Source organism: Microcaecilia unicolor, chromosome 8 (assembly GCF_901765095.1).
Source record: "Microcaecilia unicolor chromosome 8, aMicUni1.1, whole genome shotgun sequence".
NCBI lineage: Eukaryota > Metazoa > Chordata > Amphibia > Gymnophiona > Siphonopidae > Microcaecilia > Microcaecilia unicolor.
The window spans coordinates 149,053,313-149,072,527 of NC_044038.1; positions in this window are offsets into that span (position 1 = coordinate 149,053,313).

The window sequence follows — 19,215 nt, forward strand, 5'->3', positions numbered from 1 at the left end:
CCTCTTCTATCCTCAACAGGTTCAGAAACCTTTTCCCCCACTATGAACGTGCAAAACATGTCCAGACAAATAAGAAGAAAAACACTTATATACTTCACCACCCACTCCTAATTGTTTTAATCAAAACAAGAACATAACAAGAAGCGGAGGAGACATCCAGAGATATAGGACAGAAACATTGATTTCTGTCCAATCTCTGTCTCAATACATCCACCATAGATATCAACAAAGTCTTCACTCCATGAGCTCTTCTAAATCCAAATTGAAAATAATCTAAATAATCATTCTGCTCTACAAACTCTTACAACTGATGCAACACCATTTTTCCCACAACCTTCCCCCATAAAAGGAATAACTGAAATAGGTCTAAAGTTTGGGAGTGAATGGAGTAAAAAGCAAGGCTGAGCAGAGCTCCTGTTATCTTTTGCTATTTTTTTTTTTTTTGGGGGGGGGGGGGGGGTTGGAGAGGAGTGAGCAGTTATATGTTGTACTGTTTTACTGTATTATGAATGCAGTTCTGTAACCCGTTCTGGGCACTGTCAGGAGGACGGTCTAAATAATGGAATAAATAAATAAGAAATGAGAGCAAAGCAGAATTCCCACCACTGGGAAGTGCGGAGGGAAAGCAAGCTACAAGAACTGAAATGCATGCCGTTCTGGCGCAGGAGCCAGAGATTCCTGCTTCTGACTTAAACCTTAAGGGAGGAAGTTATAACAGGTAGTTGAAATCTGGGAGGGATGGAACATGGTATATTTTTTCTTGACTATCAATCTTGAAAACTCTTCCTGTTTTCTCATGCATTCATAAAAGTAATCTCTGGACCACCTAGCTTCTAAGTCCTTGGTCTTCACTTTGAAGACTTGAGGACTGTTTTCCCTAATTAATATGCACAAGAGATATTTATTATTTAATTGGATTTTACACCTTTTTCAGTGGTAGCTCAAGGTGGATTACATTCAGGTATAGTGGGTATTTTCCTGTTCCTGTAGGGTTTACAATCTAAGGGCCTCTTTTACTAAACTGTGCTAGTGATTCCTGTGTGGTGATGCTGATGAAGCCCATTCAAGTTAATGGGCTTTGTCGGCATTGCCACACCAAGATCATTAGCATGGCTTGGTGAAAGAGGCCCTAATTTGGAACTTGAGACAATGGAAGGTCAAGTGTCTTGCCCAAAATGACAAAGAGCAGCCGTTGGATCTGAACCATGATCCCCTGGATTTCAAGTTTTGGTGCACTAAACACTAGGATACTCCTCCACGCCTACTGTGACCATTCTATTAAAATCTCTCTCATAGAGATTGATTAGAGGTATCTTGAAAACCTGACCTTTTGGTGGCCTTTGAGGACTGAGAGTAAATACCAAGAGTCTAAGAAGAAGCAATGAAACTCCCAACTTTCACAAGCTCTATCCATAATAATTTCAGGTGGGAATTTTACTTGTATCTTGCTCTAGGAGTATGAGCCAATACTGGATCAAGGTAGGGTCCTTTGGTAGGATCCCATCCTTTTTCTTAGTCCACATCATGCACAAATATATCATGAAGTTTTAATCAATAAGATATTTTCCTTTCATTCTGAAGTAAACCGCAGCCCTTCTGTACAAGCTTTGACCCCATAAAGAAATTAATTTCCACATCAAAATATTGATTTATTTTCTGGCAAAACTATCAAGGACATTATGGGGCCTTTTTCCAAAGGCGTGAAAGCGTCTATGCGCATCCAACGCACGCTAAATCGGCATTACAGCCTGGCTACCCCATGCCCCAGGTGGTAATTCTGAATTTGGTGCATGCCGAAAACATACGGTAGAAAATATTTTCTATTGTCTACCGCATGGCGCTTACCTGGTGGTAAATGGCAGTGGGTGTGTGCTGCATGCCTACTGCCCGGGTAGCGTGTGAGACCTTACTGCTAAGTCAGTGGGTGGCGGTAAGTTCTCAGGCCAATAATGGACATGCGCTGGTTTTTAATTTGCCGCACGTCCATTTCCGGCCCCTTAAAAAAAGGCCCTTTTTCCAGGATGCGGTAAAACTGGCCCAGCTTAGTAAGTGGAGGAGTGGCCTAGTGGTTAGGGTGGTGGACTTTGGTCCTGGGGAACTGAGTTCAGTTCCCACTTCAGGCACAGGCAGCTCCTTGTGACTCTGGGCAAGTCACTTAACCCTCCATTGCCCCATGTAAGCCAAATTGAGCCTGCCATGAGTGGGAAAGCGCAGGGTACAAATGTAACAAAAAAAAAGGACCCCAATATTGCATATAGGTGTGCAACTGTTGTTTATAGAGAAATATGCAATGTACATAAGTATTACCATACTGGGAAAGACCAAAGGTCCATCAAGCCCAGCATCCTGTTTCCAACAGTGGCCAATCCAGGTCTCAAGTACCTGGCAAGATTCCAAAAATGTACAAAACATTTTATACTGCTTATCCCAGAAATAGTGGATTTTCCCCAAGTCCATTTAATAATGGTCTATGGACTTTTCCTTTAGGAAGCCGTCCAAACCTTTTAAAACTCCGCTAAACTAACTGCCTTTACCACATTCTCTGGCAATGAATTCCAGAGTTTAATTACACATTGAGTGAAGAAACTTTTTCTCCGATTCGTTTTAAATTTACTACATTGTAGCTTCATTGCATGTCCCCTAGTCCTAGTATTTTTGGAAAGCATAAACAGACGCTTCACATCTACCCGTTCAACTCCACTCATTATTTTATAGACCTCTATCATATCTCCCCTCAGCCACCTTTTTTCCAAGCTGAAGAGCCCTAGCCGCTTTAGCCTTTCCTCATAGGGAAGTCATCCCATCCCCTTTATCATTTTTGTCGCCCTTCTCTGCACCTTTTCTGATTCCAGTATATATTTTTTGAGATGCGGAGACCAGAATTGAACACAATATTCGAGGTGTGGTAGCACCATGGAGCGATACAAAGGCATTATAACATCCTCATTTTTGTTTTCCACTCCTTTCTTAATAATAACTAACATTCTATTTGCTTTCTTATCCGCAGCAGCACACTGAGCAGAGGGTTTCAACGTATCATCAACGACGACACCTAGATCCCTTACTTGGTCTGTGACTCCTAACGTGGAACCTTGCATGACGTAGCTATAATTCGGGTTCCTCTTTCCCACATGCATCACTTTGCACTTGCTCACATTAAACGTCATCTGCCATTTAGACGCCCAGTCTCCCAGTCTCGTAAGGTCCTCTTGTAATTTTTCACAATCCTCCCGCGATTTAATGACTTTGAATAACTTTGTGTCATCAGCATTGGACCCCCCTGCTGAGGATCCCCTTGAACCCCCCTCCTGCCACCAACCCTCTCCCGCCATCACCGCCCGCCCCGCCGCCGCATCCGATATCTTGTTTGCTGGCTGGGCCAGCCAAAGAGAGTCTTTTCAGCGCCGGAGTAGCGCCTTCGTTCAAGGAACTTCCTGGTTATGATCAGCTGTTTCTGACGCCTTACGTCGAGTACACTCCTATCACTATCCCTTTCCCCTTTACACATGGAATTTCAATCCACAGTGATTCCAAGAATTTTCAATCTATTTGATTCAAGGCTCTCAATATGCAATGCTACCCCTCCACCAATTCGATCCACCCTATCACTATGATATAATTTGTACCCTGGTATGACAGTGTCCCACTGGTTATCCTTCTTCCACCAGGTCTCAGGGATGCCTATTATATCTAATTTTTCATTTAGTGCAATATATTGTAACTCTTCCATCTTATTTCTTAGGCTCCTGGCATTCGCATATAGACATTTCAAAGTATGTTTGTTGTTCCTGTTTACATGATGCTTAGTATTTGACAGTATTAATTTGCAATCTTTTGTCTGATTTTTATTTTTATTTAAGGACACCTGATCTACTACGGTCTCTTTTGTAACCTCACTATCAGGATACCCTATCTTCCCTGTTTTGGTGATATCTTTGAAAGATACCTTATCTCGAACCATGCGGTTTTGAGTGACTGTCGTCCTCCCCCCCCCCCCCCCCCCCCCCGTTTCTAGTTTAAAAGCTGCTCTGTCTCCTTTTTAAATGCTGATGACAGCAGCCTGGTCCCACCCTGGTTAAGGTGGAACCCATCCTTTCGGAATAGGCTCCCCCTTCCCCAGAATGTTGCCCAGTTCCTAACAAATCTAAAACCCTCCTCCCTGAACCATCATCTCATCCACGCATTGAGACTCCGGAGCTGTGCCTATCTCTTGGGCCCTGCACGTGGAACAAGTAGCATTTCAGAAAATGCTACCCAGAGGATCTAGATTTGAGCTTTCTACCTAAGAGCCTAAATTTGGCTTTCAGAACCTCTCTCCCACATTTTCCTAAACTTCTACTTCCTCACACCTTAATTAACACTTAATTGAGGTCGCTGGATGAGCTACCTCTCCAGCAGCCAAGGAACAGAAATTAACTGCCTTTTAGAACAAGAGTTTCAGTTTGAAACTATGAGAAAATGCCTATTTCTAGAGAAAATTTCAGTTTAAAACTATGGGGAAAGGGTTTGTACACTATCCTGCTTATTTTTGAAGGAGAAGGGCGGTCATCTTCCGACACAAATCAGGAGATGGCCGGCCTTCTCCTAAGGCCGGCCAAATCGGTATAATCGAAAGCCGATTTTGGCCGGCTTCAACTGCTTTCTGTCGCAGGGCTGGCCAAAGTTCAAGGGGGCATGTCGGCAGTGTACCAAAGGCAGGACGGGGGCGTGGTTAAGAGATGGCTGTCCTCGGCCGATAATGGAAAAAAGAAGGCCGACCCTGACGAGCATTTGGCCGACTTTACTTGGTCCCTTTTTGTTCACAACCAACTTCGAAAAGGTGCCCAAACTGACCAGATGACCACCGGAGGGAATCTGGGATGACTTCCCCTTACTCCCCAGTGGTCACCAACCCCCTCCCACCCTAAAAAAAAATTAAAACACATTTTTTTGCCAACCTCTATGCCAGCCTCAAATGTCATACCCAGCTCCATCATAGCACTATGCAGGTCCCTGGAGCAGTTTTTAGTGGGTACTGCAGTGCACTTCAGGCAGGCAGACCCAGGCCCATCCCCCCCTACCTGTTACACTTGTGGTGGTAAATGGGAGCCCTCCAAAACCCACCCGAAACCCACTGTACCCACATCTAGGTGCCCCGCGTTACCCTTTAAGGGCTATGGTAGTGTTGTACAGTTTTGGGAGGGGGGTTGGGGGGCTCAGCACACAAGGTAAGGGAGCTATGCACCTGGGATCAATTTGTGAAGTCCACTGTAGTGCCCTCTAGGGTGCCCGGTTGGTGTCCTGGCATGTGAGGGGGACCAGTGCACTAAAAATGCTGGCTCCTCCCATGACCAAATGGCTTGGATTTGGCCGGGTTTGAGATGGCCGCCATTAGTTTCCATTAATGGCGAAAACCAATGGCGGCCATCTCTAATGCCGGCGATCTCTAAGGGTGGCCCAAATGTTGAGATTTGGCTGGCCCCAACCATATTATCGAAACAAAAGATGGCCTGCCATCTTGTTTCGATAATACGGTTGGGGCCATCATTGGAGATGGCCGCCCTTATAGATGGGCGCCCCCGTTCGATTATGCCCGTCAATGGCAACTAGTTAATGATGCTTGCTTTTCTCTGTCTCTCTCTCTTTTTATTCCCCCCTTAATACTAAACTAGGTCTTGCTTGCTTTTCCCTCTCTCTCTCTCTCTTTTATTCCCCCTTAATACTAAACTAGATCCTGCAGTGCCTGCTAGATTCTATCTGTTAATGCTGAGATACAAAGTTTTTAAAACTAAGTAGAAAAGACTATGGAGATTAGTTGATAAAATTAGCTTTTTGTATTTTTATTTTGCCTAACACTAACCTACAATTCCTCCTTTAAACCCCAATCTTTAAGTTGCCAAAGCACAAAGCAAAATAGTGTTCACTTACCAGAGAAATGTCCTCTTCTCTCGGAACTTCTCAGAAAGAGATCACCATCTACTCATCTATAAAGCAAAAGAATGTCCATGATTTCAGACAAACAAACAGATTAAAAGAATAACAAGGTTGTTGGAAAAGGCTCAAAGGGGACAGATTTGGGAGCAAAATTAGGAGCTTTCTCATCAATATTCAGCAGTACGTATCCAGCAAGAAGCACCTGCTGTTTGGATAGCAATGCTGAATATCCTTACAGACTGCCTCAATACTATCTGGACAGAGCCAGGGTTGAGTTACGAGTTATCTGGTTGGTGCTGATATTCAATTCATTATACTGCTAAGGCTGGATTCAGTAAGTGATGCCCCCCCCCCTAAAGAAATCATCACCCAGTACTGTTCTGTAAAGGGCACTCTGGGCTGAGTGCTTTTTAATAGAATAGTGTTGGACAACATATTCTGCGCTCAACTTTGGGCAAGAGGACTTACGCCACTTACCAAGCAAGGACACAGGATATAATCAGATAGGCTGAGTAATACAATGAATTCTCATATGAGAGACTAACCGGGACACAAACGTGACCACTGACATTAGTTCTCTGGCTACTTTGGTCCATGATTCTAACTTTTATAACTTCATGTCCCATATACTTATCATTGGAAATGCAAAATCATCATGTCATAGCATATTTCATTGGGGTTACAGGTTCATCAAATTATAATTGCAGATTCATCATATTATGACATTTTTACTTAACATCAGCAAAGTTGTTCTGGTTTGCGATCATCTTCCCAGTAACCCTATTTCTGTTTCTCCACCCACCTGCTTCCGTGGTTAACAGAGGTTAACAGAAAATTCCCCTTAGATTAGCAAAGTTATAAACCATATTCTCCTGCAAAGCATATTTCTATTATTTCTCCATGAATACGCCAACTGAAAAAGGTGTAAATTCTGACATGCAAGTGGTATTCTATAATACTGCGCACAATTTTCCAGAACACCTCTGACCTGCCCCTCCCATGGGCGGGTCAGAGGAACACCTAGGTGCTATCCTATAACTGGGAACATAAGGGCATTTCTGCCCCGATCTGCATTTCAACCTCATCCGTTAGGATGCATTTCCTCACTGAAATTTGGGCACGGAATTAGTGCCTAATTTTAGGTGCCATTTATGGAAGACCCCAGATAGCTATGTCAAATTAGGACAGCAAAAATGCTGTCCTAACTTTATCCAGATAGTACTGGTGCAAACTTCATGGTGGAGTTACCAGTTATCTGGTTAGCAGTGATATTCAGTCCACTAACCAGATAACACAGTGGACAGAGGATTCAGTGTCATCGCCATGTGCACAGTGTTGCTGGTCACCGTTATATCCAGATATTCAGCCCCGGCCACTGTCCAAATGCAAGTGCTGAATATATGGATTTATTTAAATACTCAGGCCAGCGAATAAAACAAAAATTACCAACCAGATATTTTATATATTGCCTGGTATTTCTTTTTGTAATGGGTGGTGAATATGTAGAATGACCTCACTAGGGTGATGGTGGAGGACATTGAGGAGCAAAATTTAAGAAGAAGGGAAGTTTGTCAAGAAATGAAGGGGAAAAGCCAGATATCAACTGGATTCTGCAGTGCTATAAGAGAAACAGAATGTATTCTGCTATCATCTTCTATCTAATGTGTGCAGAGAACAAATTTCAAAGGCATTTACCTGGGTATCTAAGGAAATCCTGAGCAAGTACTTACTCAGTTAAATTGCCCTGGGTATAAACTGTCATTCTTGTGGCTGGGTTGAAAAAATAGGCCTTCTGAGTTTAAAAAAAATCGTCACATGTTATCCCCCCCCCCCCCCCCCAATACCTCCATTCTGTGATTTGTAGAAATGTATGCTTTTCCTTTGGCAGGTACCTACCTTATAAACAATTTTTCAAAGGGGTAATTAGCTACAGTGCACTTGGGCAGAAAAGTAACTGCATACTTTGCAGCTACATGGGCCCTTCTCTGTAAAGTGTAGCTCTAGAAAAGAAAATTCAGGTAATTAGGATAGAAAAATGGGAGTTTCTAGTTCCCTGGCTATTTTTTCCATCTCGTTTCTTTTCTATCCCTCAAGATTCTTCTGCTGCTGTTTCTTTTCTGTGGACCCCCCTCTCTCCTGCCTATTTCAACCTCACATTCTCTGATTTTGTGTCTTTACTTCCCTTTTCTTACTTTCCCTCCCTGCCTGCATCTTCTACCCCCTCTCTCCATATTGTCAGCAGGAAACCATCTTTCTGCCTGTGTCTCTGCTATGGCTTTCCCCCACTTTTTCTTACTTTTTCCTCTCCATCTCACTTCTCTGTCTTTTCTCTAATATAAGTGTGAGAGAGAGAGAGAAGTCTTGTCAGAAATAAAATGCAGCCAGGGTCACTGGAGCTTCTTCTATTTACCCTGCAGGCTGCTCAAGGGGTATGAGCTGCTGCATATGCACCCCGACTGTCATCCATATGCTGTGTGTGCCGTTATTGAATATGTATGATCCTATGGAATTGTGAAATTCCTTGCCTGAATAATCAAACACATATTGATTTGAAAAGTGATTTGAATTCCAAATCCATACCATATAATTCTATAAACCTCCTTAGAACTGTGAGCTCCTTTCAGCGACGGGCAGATGATAAATCCTTTTTAAAAACAATAAGTAAATAAATAATCAAGACAACCATTTATTCCTCAGTTTACAAACTGCTGAAACAATGCTGAAATCCTAATGATGTTCTGGTAAATATGACCCCTAAAATCATATGTCAGTCTCATTCCCTAACTGGTAGTGAATTGTGGATAGAATACAAGGGCTGTCGATCCCTGCTATCAGCCTATTTTATTACCTTTCCACAGAGATGCTTCACAAGTCACTGAGACATCAATTCCCTTACCTGATTTATCAGTACTCTTCCTCGATACAAAGAGCTCTGTAGCTAGATAATGGTTTGCTACTGGAATACTCCTGAAGTGTGACCCTGTGTGGGTGGGATTTCAGAAAGAGAGGCTGGGGTTTGCACGGATACGCAGCAAAAAAGGAGCAGATCAACATATAAATGCAAACAACTTTTTATTACATCAATATAAATGTATTAAAAGATCCATAAGATCAAATTAAAAGACCCAACATGGCCATGTTTTGCCCAGATGGCTGCATCAGGGGTAACAAATAAAACAAGCAGGTGAAATATCACAAAGATTGACTAATAAGATACAGTAATCCATCAGATCAATACTGCTAGGAAACATAAATAAAGTTCACCAACAGAGGTTCCAAGTAGTTACTTCCACCCATGTAGGAGGGTCCAGGCTGTAACTGGGCAGCAAAAGAGACACAGCCTCAGGATGAGAATTCAACAGAAGCCTGCAAGGATGTGGCAGAAAAATAAGGGTTGGAGGATACAAAAAGCTGGGCTGACTTCCCATGAGGTTTTGTGCAGTCCAGATAATATGCTAGAGCACGCTTTCAGTCTAAAGTAACCAACCAATGCTCTACCTATTTTATTGTATCCAACCTATGTCCCACTTATCATGTAAACCACACTGAATTTTAGTGGTATATAAGATCTGAATTGAATTGAATTAGCACAAGAAAGGTTGTTGCTCTCTGGCAGGGAAGCCACAGGCTCCTAGAGAAGATCCTGGTGCCAGGAACGAAATACTAAAGTGACCATTCTACAAATTTTCTCCAAGATTTAGGCGCCCCAATGAGCATCAATTCTATAATGGCTTATTTGTGCCAAGATTCCTTTACTGAATATTTTTATTTATTTATTTATTGGGATTTATTAACTGCCTTTATGAAGAGATTCATTCAATATTAGCAGAAGTAGGCATTTTGCACCTGAAGTTAGGCACCAAGTTATGACAAGTCATTGACAGTTGCAACTATTGGCGTCTAATCGTGCTCTGAAGTGTATGTAACTTATAGTATTGTACAAGATGGCCGCGAACTAGGTGGGCACGGAGCCGCTGCTCCAGAGACCCCGGACTGAGAAGCGGCAGAGAGGGGGCAATTCGACCCGCCCTTGGAGCCAGAAATGGCGAACTGAGTCAGCTGCCACCCCCCTGCACCTGGTGGGCTTCTTCCAAGCCGACTGGCACTGGTGCCAATCGCGAACCCTCCCTGCAGTGAGGCCGAGAAGCTGCCCGACTGGAACCCCAGCAACTGCCGGCAGCTCGCTCCTACCTGGAAAGGAACAGAGCAGAGAATTCAGTGGTCTACCGCAGATTCTTCCCAGCCACGGGGTGTGCCTCCCAGTCGAGGGCTCGGCGTTTTTACACTGGAAGCCGACTGCAGATCCCCCCAGCTACGAACTCAGTGTTCGAGCAAATTCCTCCCACTAAGAGTGACTCCCAACCATGATGCATGGTGCTGCCCGAGTGTGACACCAAAGCCCACCCACAGCATAATTTCACCGGATGATAGTGACGTGAGGGCCACAAGCGGTGTGTGGCTGTGGAGCCGGAGGCGAGTTCAAGAGGAGCAGCCCAACGGCAACATTGTGGCCCCACGGGCAGAACGCGGTCAGACTCAACGGGCCTACGCCACCCACTACAGCCGTAGGATCTTATAACTACACATTACCACTTCCAAAAGTCATCTCCTCGTCCCACAAACTTGGAGTGCGTAGAGAAATAAACTGTTCCAGATAAGTGAATTTGTTGCTGACTGTAGTCTTGTGATTTTTCTTTTCTTTTTCTTTTGCAATGGACACAGAATGCTGTAAGCTTACAAGATTTGTTCAAGCTTGAACTATCATTAAGATTTAATTTCGGTTGTGGATTTGCCTAAACTTAATAATGTTTTATGAGTTCATTAACTTTGGTGCATGTACTTGAAAAAGGGGTTTGCTTTCTGTTTCAATCGGTAGAGTGTAGGGTAGATTTCCTCCAAAATTTGGGAGTCTATGATACTGACCCTTTCCCTCCTGCTTTCTTTCAAAACTGACTGATGATACTAACTTAACCCCATGTAAGGTAAAGGTTTTAGCAATAGTTGGTGTACAAATCTCTGCCAGGAGATCTGAGGTCTTTGTTGTTTAAAGCTACATTTAATTAGAGCAAGTGAATAAGACACAAAGCTCAAACTGTTTTAGGTTAGTTTTGTCAATTTACATATAGACAAGCTGAAGACACACAAGACTAGAACATAAGACTCCATCACAAAGAACAAAATCATACTACGCACCCCATCAAACACAGCCTACTAATAACTCAAGTGAATTGATACCATAATGAATACCGCCAAATTGCTCCTAGGAATCTACTCCTTATCCTTGATCTACCTAACAATGACCACCCCACTCGCAGAAATCAAGAACATACCCATACTATACAATAACCGAATACTGACTAGACACACCACACCACATCACACCAAACCGACAACAGCCAAAACAAAGGAAGAATATCAACAGGTGCACAACCTCAACAAATGGAAAAGAAAGGTCATAAAAAAAACCACACAACCCAAGAAACGACAACTTACAAAGGTCCAGATGACACTGAACGCAGAAGACCCATACAAAAAAATTCAAATAGGCTACATCAACACCAGATCCATAGTAAATAAAACAACAATAACAGACTGGATCACGTCAGCAAAACTTGATCTACTCTTCATCACTGAAACCTGGATCCATAATCAGGAGGACCCTATCATCTTAAGTCTCTGTCCTCCAGGATATAAAATCACTCACTGGACCAGAAAAGGAAAGAGAGGAGGGGGCATAGTGCTTATATACTAATCTCACCTCACTATTGAAACCACTGCTGAATCTATAACAACCCACCTCGAAATAGCCTCAATCAGAATGCACCATAAAACCCTGCTCGACCACCTAAATTGTGTCCTATTCTACAGACCACCATGCAACTGGAATGAAAGCCAGGCAGACTTCTTGGACTTCGTATCAAATATATGTGTATCCAACTCCAATACACTAGTATTAGGAGACATTAACCTTCACCTTGAAGACTCAAATTCTACCAACACATGAGAATGCAAGGACTTCCTTCAGTATGTGATCTCACATGGCCACACATGCAAACAACCCATGCGAAGGGTCACACTCTTGACCTCATCTCATACAAAAAGTCCACTGATCAGAACCTAACCATAACACAAACTAGATGGACAGAAACACCATGGACCGACCATTACAAACTAAACTTATCCTTAAAATGGCGGAAAAGGGGTTCTCTACACACACGAGAACACACAATCCACACCACGAGAGGCCAAATAGACCCGGATACATTCTGGCAACATATATACAACGATTGGGCAGCACAAACGGACTCCATATACTACCTCTCAGAATGGGATAAAAGATGTAAAAAACATATTAGACAAAATAGCAACCCTAGAAACAAGAACTTCATGTAGACACAACTCGATACCGTGGTTCAACAAAGAATTGAAAAAATTAAAAACACAAACAAGGAAACTGGAACGCGCATGGAAAAAAATAAAAGATGAACACACACTCAATGCATAGAAACAACTACAAAGGAAATACAAATACGCAATAAGACAGACCAAAAGGTCGTACTATAAAACTAATATTGGGCCGGACTACAAAAACACAAAGAAACTATACCATCGACACATCGCCGGTCATCACAACCAACACTGACATCCCATCTGCAGACAACCTTGCTATAATATTTCAATGAAAAAATCACAAATCTACGCAAAACCCTACCTCAGAACAACACAGACGTAGAAAACTTCATCAGTGGTCTAGACCAACCCCTGGTGAATACCCTGTGGACCAAATATGGTCAAATTTCGCTCTCCTCAGCACCGACACAGTTACCCAGATGATTAAAAAATAATCCAACAGCCACTGTCAACTGGACACCTGCCCCAGCTACCTAATACAATCTGCTCCCCCCCCCCCCCCCCCCCCCACCGTTTCATAACAGATCTCACATCCCACTTAAACTTCATGCTTCAGCAAGGTATCTTCCCTAAAGAAAAAGGCAACATCCTGCTCACCCCAATACCAAAAGACACCAACCCCCCCCCACAAACAACGTTACCAACTACCGCCCAATAGCATCTATCCCATTAGTAGTCAAACTAATGGAAGGACTGGTGACCAAACAACTTAATGACTACATAAACAAATTCACTATACTACATGAGTCACAATCAGAATTTCGACCCCTGCACAGCACCGAAACAGTACTACTTGCTCTCCTAAACAAATTCAAGAAATAGCAATAGGAAAGAGCATTCTCCTCAAATTCGACATGTCAAGTGTGTTCGCCATGGTTAACCATAACATACTGCTAAAACTCCTAGAATACTTCGGAAATGGTGGTGGTACTCTCAACTGGATCAAGGGTTTTCTAACCACCAGAACATATCAAGTGAAATCAAACACAAACATATCCCCACCGTGGAAACCAGACTGCGGAGTACCACAAGGATCACCACTATCACCGATCCTTTTCAACCTCATGATGACCCCACTAGCCAAGGCCTTATCCACCTAAGGCCTTAACCCATTTATCTACGCTGATGACGTTACATTATACATCCCCCATAAACATGATCTAGCAGAAATCACCAATGAAATCAAACTCAGCTTAAACATCATGAACTCATGGGCAAATGCATTCCAATTAAAACTCAATACAGAAAAAACACACTGTCTCATCATATCATCACAATACAATACAATACATACAAACCCACAAACATTAACACCCCAGGATACACCCTTCCTATCTCAGACAGCCTCAAAATTCTTAGAGTAACAATCGACCGTAACCTCTCACTTCAGACCCAAGTGAAATCCACCATAAAGAAAATGTTTTTCTCAATGTGGAAACTCAAACGCGAGAAACCATTCTTCCCGAGAGAAATATTTCGTAACCTGATACAGTCGATGGTACTAAGCCACGCAGACTACTGCAATGGAATCTATGCGGGTTGCAAGGATCAAATCATAAAGAAACTCCAGACCATCCAAAACACAGCACCAAACCACTCAGAGAAAAACTGCATTGGCTACCAATCAAAGAACATATCATTTTCAAAATCTGCACGACTGTTCATAAAATTATTTACGGTGAGGTACCTCCACTAGAAGAAGTTATTGGGGAATAAACAGAGATTTAGGAAGAATGTTTAAGGAGAACCTAATGAGCTTTAATTAGAGATGATTAAAAGAAGTACCAAATCAGAGGAAGGAGGAGATGTGCCAAAACCAACTTTTCCCATAACCCAAACTTGCCTTCATTAGTGTGGGTTTGTTTCATCCCCTGCCCCCTCCCTATTCTCTCTTTTTAACTTTTTGATGAGCACCCTCACTAGGCCTTTGCTACCCTTGTAGTCTTATTTTCATTCACTGTGGATCAAATTCCAAAGGTAAAATATTTCTTGGTCAATTACCTCACTTGACTTGGTGTAAATCACCACTGGTTTTAGTAGTATGCTAATCTGGTGAGAAAGCCAAGTGCTGAATAAAATAAGCCAAGCAGAATTTGGAAAACTTCAAATAGTACTGTTTTGTGAAAAAGAGGGGGGAGGGGGATGGGGACTAAGCAAAGAACCTGAGGAAAAGCTGGAGATCTCCAGCGATATACCATTGGCAAAGAAGTGGGCTAGTACCCTGTGGTTGCCGCTGGCAATGAACAGGCAGATCCTTCTTGCAAGTGAGGTAAGATGATTTGCTGTGAATATTGTAAACTAGCTGAATATACAGAAATTATGAGCAGCATTGTAAACTGATGTTATAAACTGGGTAAATAAAACCAGCCAAGCTGGGAACACAATAACTACATGACCTGCATTTGTAAAAGAGTAACAGCACAGAACAGTTTTATCGTGAGGAGCATATCATCTATTTTTCCCTGCCACCTGAGGTCCACTACACCATCTGTTTAACTTGTTATTCTGAGAACTCACATAGCCATATTGGAAACTTTACTACGAGATGTTGCCACATATTCAGCGTACTACTGTACTTGCATATAGGCTTTTGTGCATGTTATACAGACTAGCTAGAAATTTCACGTATCACTGGAGAAGGCTGCCAAAATATGCGTGACTATGAATATGCGTGCATGCAGTGTTATAGAATATGGTACATCTGCACCTAATTTAGGTGTGTAAATCCTAACGCCCAAAATTGGGTGCGGACCCTGACGCTAAGTGCTATTCTATAAACGACACCCAACTCAGGGTGCTGTTTCTAGAATAATGCTTAGTGCTTATTTTTTCGACGTCCAAATTTGTGCACCATTTACAGAATCTAGTCTATAGTGGCACTGAATGAATTCTGGGTCTGTGCTTCTAAAGGGTGCCAGTCAGATCTGAGTAGTGGGTGGTCTATTGTGAGAAAGTGGCTCAATAGAATTGAGAATTTTATAGTATTACAAACAACAAAGCCCGTTTCATGAAAAATGAAATGGACCCTAGGAAGGCTCTCCTCTAAGCGATTTCTCCTCTCTCCCCTGCCCTCCCCTCCATGTCCAGCGATTCTTCCCTCCCCTCCCCTCCCATCCCATCCGTGTCCCGCGATTCTGGCCTCTCCTCCATGTCCAGCGATTCTCCTCTGCCCTGCCCTCCCCTCCATGTCCTGCAATTCTGGCTTCCCCTCCATGTCCAGCGACTCTCCTCTGCCCTCCCCTCCTATCCCATCCCATGTCATGTCCAGCGATCCTCCCCTCCCCTGCCTTCCCATCCATGGCCAGTGACTCTGTCCTTCCTGCCGCCCTGCCTTTAAGCCGTTCATCTTACCTCAGGTTGCAGCGGCGGCAGACTGGGCTCGCGTTGCCTCCAGCCTTCCCTCGCCTTCCCTCTCAGTGTCCCGCCCTCCTCTGACATCATTTTGTCTATCCGCGAGGGCAGGACACTGAGAGGGAAGGGAACGCTGGAGGCGAGCTGACGTCACCATGCTGTTACGAACCCAGCCATCCAGGGAAGCAGAGTTACCAATTATTATATAGATAACTATATCCATGAATGATTGCAAGTTTAACTTTATTGATCTATTTGTTTAGGGGTCTTTTTACTAAGTCGCAGTAAAAAGTGGCCTGCGGTAGGGTGGATGCGTGTTTTGGGCTTGCGCTGGGCCATTTTTTTACCACTGCTAGGAAAAAGGGCTTTTTTTAATGGGCCGGGAAATGGGCATGCGCTGAAATTTAGCATACGCTCTTACTGCTACTTATTGACTTAGCGGTAAGGGCTCAAGTGCTACCCACACAGTAACCATGCTGCTGCATGCGCCAATTGCTGATTACTGCCGGGAATGCCCTCCACGGTAGAAAATAGAAAATTATTTTCTACCGCAGGATTCAGCATGCGCCAAACTCAGAATTACCACTGGGCACACGCACTAGCCCGGTGGTAGTGCTGATTTGCCGCACGCTACCCACACGTTAACCCTCCTGCTCCTTAGTAAAACGGCCCCTTAATGAATGTGTCAGACATTTGAAGAGCATTAACACTTTCAATAGAAATGAAACTTAAACTTTTGGAGGGAAGAATAAAGCTCTGAATTCAGGGAGGGGCCTCGTCTTCTCTGTTCCTTCTAAACTGAGTGGGAGTCCTCTAATCACATTGCTTTAATGTGGGGGTGGTGCTTTAATATTGTGTTTTCAATTGCTAGGAACAAGCAGATTCCTTGGAGTCCTGCAGAACTTGGTTCTCCCTTCTCCCCCCTCACTATTGAAAATGTGATAAACAGCACCCCCCCCCCCCCCCCACACACACACACACACACTGGCAGGACTGTTGGTGGAGGACTCCTGCTCATCTTAGTCTCCAACTAGAAACATGTAGAAATTCTGCAGGCGGGATACCTCACGCTGAGGTTCACTGGAGCCTTGGCTCCCTGCTTTAGGGGTTAAGAAGGAGCAAACACTGCAGTTGCCAGTCTGGTCCACATCTTCTCCTGGTGCATACTGAAAGGAGAGAGACCTGTTTCCAAAAACACTGAACTAATCAGGAGCTGCCAGTTTGATCTACAGTGCCACAAAAGAAGAGGGATAGGGTCATTGGGGAGGGTCTTTATGCTCATATTAGCCCTCTCCTCAAGTCACTTCACTGGCTTCCTATCCGTTTCCGCATACAGTTCAAACTCCTCTTATTGACCTATAAGTGCATTCACTCTGCAGCTCCTCAGTACCTCTCCACTCTCATCTCTCCCTACATTCCTCCCTGGGAACTCCGTTTACTTGGTAAATCTCTCTTATCTGCACCCTTTTCCTCCACCGCTAACTCCAGACTCTGTTCCTTTTATCTTGCTGTACCAAATGCCTGGAATAGACCTCCTGAGCCGGTACGTCAAGCTCCATCTCTGACCATCTTCAAATCTAAGCTAAAAGCCCACCTTTTTGATGCTGCTTTTAACTCCTAACCCTTATTCACTTGCTCAGAACCCTTATTTTATCATCCTCACCTTAATATTCCCTTATCTTTTGTTTGTCCTGTTTGTCCTAATTAGATTGCAAGCTCTGTCGAGCAGGGACTGTCTCTTCATGTTCAAGAGTACAGCGCTACGTACGTCTAGTAGCGCTATAGAAATAAGTAGTAGACAGATACAGAGACCTAATGGCGAAAGGACTATTAGGGGGCCCTTTATTAAGGTGCGTAGGCACCTATGTACGTCCAATGCACATCAGATTGGAACTACTACCCGACTACCGTGTGCCCCAGGTGGTAATTCCATTTTTGACGCGCGTACAATTCATGCGGTAGACATTTTCTACTGCATGGTAAGCACCAATGTACATGCACTGACGCTTACCATCCGGTTAGTGCGTGAGGCCTTACCGCTAAGTCAATGGGTGGCGGTAAGGTCTCAGGCTGAAAATGGACACATGCTGGTTTTCATTTTGCCGCACGTCCATTTTCAGCCAAGGCCTTTTTTCGAGGCATGCTGAAAAATGGACCTGCGCACGTCCAAAACACATGCCTACACCAGCGTAGGCCATTTTTTGGCACCTTAGTAAAAGGGCCCCTTAGCTTTTAAATTATATCAAGTAGGGATGCCATTTAATCTATGGAGTAGTCACCACTTACTTGAATATTCAACAGCACTAATTAAATAGATATCCCCAAATTCTATATATGGTGCTCAAAATTGTGTGCATGTAATTTAATTGAATAATAAGCAAATTAGCACCAATAATTGGACACAAACAATCAATTATTGTTGCTAATTGGCAAAAAAATAGAATTTACATGCACATCTTCCTAGTTGGGATTCTATAAAGATGAAAATGGGGCATGGCCATGGGAAGGGCATGGGTGGATCATAGGCATTCCTAGAATTTGCACGCAGTGTTATAGAATATGGTACATCTGCACCTAATTTAGGTGTGAGGTTTTATACCGGGTTTCAGTTGGTGTAAATCCTAACACCCCAAATTGGGTGCAGACCCTGACGCTAAGTGCTGTTCTATAAACGGCACCCAACTTGGGGTGCTGTTTCTAGAATAATGCTTAGTGCTTATTTTTTCGACGTCCAAATTTGTGCACCATTTACAGAATCTAGTCTATAGTGTTACTGAATGAATATATATATATATATATATATATATATATATATATATATATATATATAGGGCCAGAGGTTTTCCTGGCTGAAAATCGGCTCCTGTGTTTCTGCCTTGGTCGCAGGATACAACTTACTTTGCTCCTATAGCTGCTGTTTCCCCATTTCTGTCAGGATTATTACATTTTTCCTTGATCAGTCTTTTGAGGGAGATCTGTATTCCCTTTACCAGCATTGAGAAATAAACACCTTATATCACTGAATTTTGCATAGTACAAGAGGAAATTCATTTCTGTTTCTCCAAAGTTACATTGCTTGTAGAGCTTGGCTTCTTGGAGTTTTCATTTCATTTCATTGTCTGCATGTTTCTATTTCTAATTTGTCATCACTTAGTATTTGATGCAGATCTGTAGGTGTTTTGTCTGTGTGACTGGGAGTATTCTCCTGGCATGCAGTTTCTGTGTATAGATTTACAGCAGCCTATCTTGTTTTCTTTTCCAATCTCCACCTCCCAGTAGGAGGTGTATTGGTGTTCTCGCACCTGTTGTGATATTTGAAATGTTGTCTTCTCTTAGGTGGGTTTGTTGCTGTGTTATAGATCGGTAGGTTTCCTATCTTGATGCAGAGTATTTTTTAAGGTTTTATACAATTTCACAGTGACTAGAAGTGAAAGGAGTTTGTGTCATTTTGATGGAAACAACACGGTAATTTGAGTGTCTTTTTCGTAGGCTGAGTAATAAGGGCAAATATCATTGTTCTTCTCTCTTATTCTGTATAGT